Genomic DNA, 8,005 nt, shown 5'->3' with positions numbered 1-8,005 from the left:
GACTTTCACTCATCTGTACATGTTTGATTACCCATTTTCTTGAATCTACTGATTAGCAGTTCTTTCTGTTGACATTATTTGCTGGACTTCCCACCAACTCTGTTGGGCAAATATTTTTATAACAGAAATGATAAATTCATTCTTTAGGCTTTGCAACAGCAGATTGACCAGCTTCAGTGACAAACACCCCTGGGACCTCATGATATTTTCACAGCCACCCCCTTTACTCGGGCAAAATGATTCCCAGGTTTATTAGCCTCTGGAAATTGGCTTCAGTGGGAGGTGGAAAAACAAATAATTTCAATATACACCCGGGTGTCCTAATGTTCATTTCCATGCTGTCACTTAGAAGGGAGGAGGGAGGAGGGACAGATAGAAGGCATTGTGCTGCTGACAGGATTGGCTTTGTGTGTGATGAATGGGGCTGTCACAGACGGTGACAGGTTTGTGTTCAATACATGTGGATGTACAATACGCTCCGCATCCCGTGACAAGCTGGAAGGCTTTTTGTCCCGATAATCTCCATATCATTTTAATCTGCGGCTGCTTTTGCCGGATGTGGTCACTGAGGGGTGTGTCATGGAGGATGCACACAGACTGTCGATCCTCTGGAAGCATAAACGGCACACAGAGTTGACTGATGCATTCCAGTATTTATTACTTTTTTCTTTCAATGTTGTTTTAAAAGTTGCTGAAAGCATGGAGAATGAAACCAGAGATTTTAGATTCTGAGGCCCTTGTGAGTTCTGGGATCAGAAGTGACGTGATCTCATTTGAAAAAATACTGATTGCAGGTCTGAAACAGAAAAAATGTACAAAATTTATTGACTTACAGCATTTGGACAACATACAAAAGCACAACAGAACATCTCAGAATGACCCTGATTTAATTTGAGAATCTCCCAGTCACCCATGTGTTGTAACCAGAACCGGCTCAAGCTTGTATGACGCCCTGAGCAGAATTTCTTTTTTGGGGCCCACCTCCAGTGGTGCTTACCGGTTCTGCCTTTAATTTTGTCAATGGTTGATTATTTTTCTGCAAAACACAACTATACATTTCATGTTACCCCAAATCTGGTTTACAAGCCTTCATATTATTTACCTAAGCTTAAAATGACTAAAAGTATCTAAAAGTTAAGTTTTTTTTTGTTGATATAAAGATGAAAACCTATATTTATAAGAATGTAGACAGAATAATTTAAAGTTCTGAAAGCTCATTAAAAGCTCCGCAGCTTTAGTTTGAACAAAATGTATTTTCTTAACAAATCCACAGAAAATATCTTTATTGTTGTTTTCACTGCCCTTGTCAGATGACTTTAGACTTTTAATATAAGATGCTCTTATGATTGTTTAATTTATACATGTGAATATATTGCTACCACTGTTTAAGAAACACTTAAAGAGCAGAGAAAAAGACAAATTTATGTTATACTTGTAAAAAACAGTCTCCTTTAATATCTCTTTAGGAACAATCTTTAATAACAGTATCATAATACCACATCAACATAATTTAGGAATATCAAACAATTTATTTGAATGCATTTATTCAGTAAGAGAAAATTACCATTGTGAGATTTGTGTTGTTTTTGATTTATACTCTCATTTTTCAAAATGTGTTGGAGTGAAAATGAACCTTTACTTAGTCATCCCTGAATTACTGTTTCCTTGTCACTTTTCAAAATGGGAAACACAAAAGGACATGCCATTCGAATTAGACAGATGTGTGTTGATCTTAATTAGTTGGGAATGGACTAATGCCTAAATCTGACCTGAATTAACACATTTAATCTGGATCTGTAACAAACGTGGCTGGATGAGCACCCAAGTTCATCTTGGCACCACACACAGGGAGGAGGATGGTAAATGCACATTTTTCCTTTCCAGGGTGGGATTGTTCAACTGAAAAAAAAAACTTAATTATTTTAAGGATTTACAGATTTTTACAAAGGGTGCCAATAAGTATGGATGACGCTGTCAAATTTGTTTTAAACAGAACTGGTCTATGCAAACATCAGAGCAGCTTAAATACCTGGAAGTTGCTTTGCAGTGAAAAAAACCACTGAAAGGTCAGCACCTCCAGCACCCAGAAGAGATGTTTCATTATTTTCGACACTGATTAACCTAAGCTGCAGATGATGTGCATGACAAGAAGAAGGACCCACTGGGTCACACTGTGCTCCTTGCTTCTCGTGTTCTGAATCATTGATGGATGCCAGTTTGGCTTTTTAAGGATCAACATCCATCTTCCACTGATTTGAGAAAGAAAAATAAAACACAGATACAAAAGCTCAGACATTTGGGGTCTGCAGGAGTTCTTCTCTGAGGATTCATTGCTCATGGCCGCAACGGAGTGTGAGCTTTTTCTTTATATTTATGAACTTCTGCATCCAAGTAAGTTATGGACTCATATTGAGCCAAGACCTCACTTAGTGTTTTCACTCCGTTAATATTTATGATTCCTGACAGTTTTTTTCCCCTTTTCCAATTTTCTTTTTTTTTCCTGTTCATTACATCTTTCCATCAGAGAGATAAAGAAGGCCAGAAGGAAGGAACAGGCACTCATTTAATTAAATCAGAATGTATTTTCTGTAGCTTAACTGTGAAAAGATCTGTTAAAGTCTGTATTACTTTTTGCACAAACCACCGTAATTTTAAAGAATAAAAAGGCCTAATGACCTGCAAGAGCTCCAGCATATCTGTTTCTCATCAGATTAATTGGCATCATTAAAAACAAGCTCTAATGCCTAGAACTGTTTTTGAAAAGCAGTGTAAAACATTTGGGGTTTATGAGATTTTATACCATAATTTGAACACTTGAGGGTAAAAAAAGAAATGTCTTTCAGAAGGATGAACCTTTATCCTAAGCTTTTATGAAAAATAAGACCCAATAATAATGATTTACCAGCTGGCTGGAAACATTTAAACATGTTCTAGTGCTCCTCAGAACAGTTTAAAAGCTTATATTTCACTAATGTGGACACATTCAGGACGCCATGAAAGCATTTCACAGCTCAGCCAGAAAATGACGTGACTGCCAATAATTCTTACCGTTTGTTTTATCCTGCTGCTTCAAGTTGTGTTTTCTGGAGCAGGACTCTGCATATTTCAAATCAGCTCCTAATCACAAGGACACATTTATTTACATTCATGTTTTTAAAAATGACTAAACCTTCTGGCAGTCAGATTATCCTCTGTGAGTGTCTTCCTCCCTGTAGGTGTCCAGAAAGGTAAAGCAAACACCAAAGATTTACAACAAATGCTTTTTACATCTGTTGTCTCTGCTGGAGATGATTAAACATTTTCCCTTTCAGCTGAATGATAGATAATGAGAAGTCTTTAACACACGTTGTAGCATATTAGTCATAAGTAGACACATTGTTTTCAAAAGTATTAAATAACTCTTTGCACTTGCATACTGAGTGCTTTCAATTTTAGAAACTTTACTATGGATCTATGATGTCAGTATTCTGAAAATAGAATAACGTGGTTTGCTAATTAGTTATTTCAAATCTTAATTTAGCAAACAAATCATTAAAAAATCACGGAAAGAGGTTTGCTTGCTATTTAGCAGCTGACAATACAAACATCCGTCTTCGTCCTTCGTGCAAAGTATCAGCTGTTGTCGGGTTCTTTTCTGCATGAGCAACAGGAATCAAGTCTGAACTGTAAATCAGTCAGACGGAGAACAGATCATTCTTCATCCTCACCCTTTCCTGCATAATGTAAGATAATATTGAAAATCTTCAGACATGTAAAAATATATTTAAACTTTTTTGAACATATTTTCTTTTTCTTAATTTTCCTTTATATTCCCTGTCACTATCATAATCTTTGTTTGACTTGAATATTTGCTACATTAGCCTCCCCCCAGGTCTTCATTCTTCAATACAGCCTTACAAACATAGAGACACTCACTTTAACTCAAACATTTGAACTGACCTGCAATAACATTGTTTACCCATAAAAAAGTTAAGTTATATTCTAATAAAAATATATATCTTTACTGCAGAAACAGTTACAGTTGTTAAAATATAACCAGTGATGCACAATGTCCACATGATCAAATGAAATTTCCAAACAATGAGAGACAAATACTTCAAATTTTTTATAAATTATAACTTGTAGGAAGGACGGGCAAGATTTTATGAGGCGCTTGCCATTTCTGGCTAACAGCTGACCATGTGAGATGGAAGAATTCCTTTCCTGAACTTTCACTGGATGCCCAGTAGGTGGCAGCTTATGGAGTGGCACGCCAGACTCTAATGAAAAGGTTTACATGGTAGTAAATCATTTTGAATAGCTCTGCATGAATGAAAGGGTTAATGAACCTCAATGCAACATCACAGCAGCATTTCTCTCCAAATCTGTCAATTACAACTGACTGAAAAGTTTCTTAACATACATGTAAGTCAGACATCAATTGGGTATAGTTGCACCTCAATATTGTTTAGCAAGACAATGCTACAATATACTATGTTTATGCTTACAAATAAATAAGTCTAAAAACAAAATCTATAAACTAAAGATGCTATTGCTAATTCCAATCTAAATAGTACTTTTTGTAGTTAAAATGAAAAGTATATGGCTGGAGAACTCAACATTGAAAATATTAATTAAACTGATGAGTCAGGGAAGTTTAAGGCCTAGAACCCTGAGCCCTAAGACATAATGTTAATCCCAGGGTGGAAAGAAAGGAATAAGGAGGAATTCAAAGTCTCCAAACCATCTTTGATCCCTTAGATTTCAACACAAGAACAAATGCATGCTCTGGTCCAAAAGTCAGTCAGTTGATTCACTCACATTGAATGTCTTCATGGTTTCTTACTTTGCATTTGGAGCCAGCTCAGATATGACTGGAATTTTCTTCAAGAAAGTTGCTAAATGATGTAGATCCATGTCCACAGCGTGTAGGAAAAAGCAAAGCAAAATCTTTAAAAATACCAAAGCATAAAAACAAACATATGGCATCTAAATCTATAGGGGTGATCAGGCATCTCTTTTACCCAGTTGGACATGGATGCTTGCGGGGTTCTGAGGTTCTGCATTTCTGTGTCTCTACACTCAGCACAGCTCCTTGCCAGCCAGAGCTTCTGAGGGAGGAAATATCACGGAAAGCTGATTATGCAATCACGGACGGAGTTTGTATAACATCGGGTCTATGTTATGTTACGGTAAATTCACACTGACTCTGTCATTCATGCATTTTTCTCTCCAACGCAAATAGATACCATTCTAGTCAATGTGATAATTCACTCTGGCCGCATGACTGAGAGCCCTCCTCCGTCGTCAGATATACGGATTGAGTCTATTCTTGACGGATGATGGAGCACAAACACCTGAATTTCAACAGGGGTAAAATTCACGGATGACGGAGCTGTTGTCAGACGCATGAATGATGCATGAACGGCTGCACGGCACAATATGGGATGGATGGTGGAGCAGAAACGGAACGTACTTGGTGTGAACTAAGGTTACACAGTCAAGGGAAAATGGATTGTATTTCTTTTTTCTAAACCACATTCTTTAGAAAAGAGAAAGACCAAAATGTGCCCTGTTTTTGAAGATAATTTAAAAATCTTTGCTGCTGGGGTTGTTTTCACATTCAGTGGTTCAAACATATCATTCTGTTAAAGACAGCTTCACATTTCAGGGTTTAGCACATATTCGAAATTTTTTTAAAGAGCGCATTTTCTTTGCTGTAAAGCTGATCCTTAATAAGTAGGGATTGTTCATTGTAATATAGCACGTACAACAAAATAAAAAAGTCAGGTATGATACAAACTATTGACATTGGGCATAATGATGGATAATAGTAATTAAAATAATTTTCCAGTCTCAGGTACGTAGATTATTTTATCGATGCTGCATTTGCTTAACAAGGCTTTGAAATTGCTCCATCATAAGTTTCTATAAAATCCCTCCTGGTTCATCATCACAACATTCCAAATACAGCTTCATCCTGGAATTCACACATGGATGTTATTGTAGCAAAGAGCATCCAGTGCAGGTTTTGGTATGTGTTGAGTATAAAGCAACAGGCGTCGCGGCTTCACTGAGACCAGAAGCAGATTTAGGCAATTATGCCACAATAGTCTAAATGTTAAAACGTTAAACTTACGATAAATTATTTTAGAGCTTTTCTAACATCTAAAAGAGAAAAATAAGATTCATGTAAAAAACTGATATGTATCGACAAATGTGAAACCTAAACATTTTGGAGCATAAAACGTTCATATTTTGAAGTGGCATGGATATTGGTTGCATGGCCTGAGAAGTTCTAGTGATCTAAAAAGTCCAGCAAAGACATTTAGGCACCTGGTGAAAAGCTTCATCTACACAACTGCCACAGACATGTTTGCTTAAATAACAGATAAACATCTTGCATAGTCTTTCTTACCTTACCTGTTCATTTCTGATGAGCTTTCATCCTGATAATTCTGAAAATTTAACTGTGTGTGTAAATGCAGATTGAGGTAACATAAATGCATTGACAGCTAAGAGTCACTTTGATTTTTCCAGGTTCTTCATGCGTGTGATCATGGCATCATGGCATCTGAGGTTTAGACAATCAAATGCAGTGATTTGGTTCCCTTGATCTTCGAATAATTTAATGTAGGGCAAATGATAAATGAGTTAAGGTAAATTCTTTTAAGCCAGAAATACTTTTTTTCTTGGTTGATCCTCTTTTTATACCCAGCCCAGACGTCCTCACCTGCACCACATAATCTGCTAACTGTGAAACCTCTAACAACAGAGCTAGAGCCTATTAACTCTTAACTTTTTAAGTGTCCTTTTGACTGTTTATATTCAATTTAGAATTTGCCTATTTTCTAATCACATACTGGGAGTGTGTGATCTTTAGAGCCTTTCATTTATCTGCTGCTTCATAAATTCACTTTATTATCAGATCTATTTCAAATATTTCCAAAAGCAGAACAAAATTCGGTGTTTTCATGCTGGAAGTCATTTTGCTCATTAAAGCTCGAATAAGATTTTTTTTTTTTTTTTTTCAATGACACTGACTCCAGTGGTGTGTTTTCTTTTTTTCTCTAACAAATGCACACTGACAGAAAACGTGTTGAAGTATACATTTTCCCTACAGGCTATACAAAATACTTAGATTTAAACAAAGTACACTCAAGATAAGCTGCTAATTCTGCTCTGCTGGTATTGGGGTCGATGACATCATAAGAGGCACAAGCAGAAGTAAGTGTGCCTGGCGATCATTTTCAGTGGAAGTAGCAGGTGATGCAGCAGTTCTGCTGGAAGCATCATTTAGATCACATGGTTTCGATAACAACTTGGCTCTAAAGGATCTCTAAAGATCTTTGATAACAGATCTTCAGAGATCTACCATGGTCCACTTCACAAATCGCTTCAGCGGCTTTTATTTTTTCCAGTTTTCCACTGAAAATATGCATTATTCTCACATATGGCTGAAACATTTTGCTGCAGCTGTACAGAATACCTCCAAATACCTTTGAGGGAGATTTTTTTTTAAGTATGCAAATAAAGCGGAATAATAAAAAAATAAAAATTAAAGGGACGTATTTAAAAGTTCTCTAATTAACAGCCTTATGTGACATCATCATAGACATGTACATGAAAATTTGTTTTGGGCAGTAATTACAATTTACATCTTAATAACAAAACAATTGGGAAAAACTGACCATGACATGTTCTATAGGTGACCAACTGTAACTAAAGTGAGTTCTACTGATATTACAGAAAAGTTTGGTTAGTGGCTTTAAATTGGGGATCATAACATTTCAAGGATGCTCAAAAAGATTACAGTTTACCACAGCCTCCTCAAGGGCTGTGGTAAACTGTAATCTATTTTTTTTTTTTGTACTTGGGTTGATAGTAGAACACTTAAATCAAGGTTGTTACCCAGGATTTTCCACCTATCGTTTTATTTAAATACATATTAAAGAAAAAGAGTTTGACAGGAAAGTAATAGACAACTCTGTTGAAATACAGATTTGAATGATCTTTAATGTTTGAC

At 36.2% G+C, this 8,005-nt stretch overlaps 1 long non-coding RNA gene across 1 annotated transcript; it reads right to left on the bottom strand.

The window, feature by feature from the left end:
• Positions 1 to 1,578: 1,578 nt before the first annotated feature.
• On the bottom strand, positions 1,579 to 5,092 carry LOC124861015. Its single transcript, XR_007036542.1, has 5 exons — positions 5,004 to 5,092; positions 4,826 to 4,877; positions 3,049 to 3,117; positions 2,030 to 2,249; positions 1,579 to 1,899 (listed from the first exon to the last, which is right to left on the bottom strand). It is a non-coding gene; the product is annotated as an uncharacterized LOC124861015 (long non-coding RNA).
• Positions 5,093 to 8,005: the final 2,913 nt, after the last annotated feature.

The sequence above is a fragment of the Girardinichthys multiradiatus genome, chromosome 23 (genome assembly GCF_021462225.1).
Source record: "Girardinichthys multiradiatus isolate DD_20200921_A chromosome 23, DD_fGirMul_XY1, whole genome shotgun sequence".
In the NCBI taxonomy this organism is placed as follows: domain Eukaryota; kingdom Metazoa; phylum Chordata; class Actinopteri; order Cyprinodontiformes; family Goodeidae; genus Girardinichthys; species Girardinichthys multiradiatus.
This window is presented reverse-complemented; position numbering and strand designations above follow the sequence as displayed.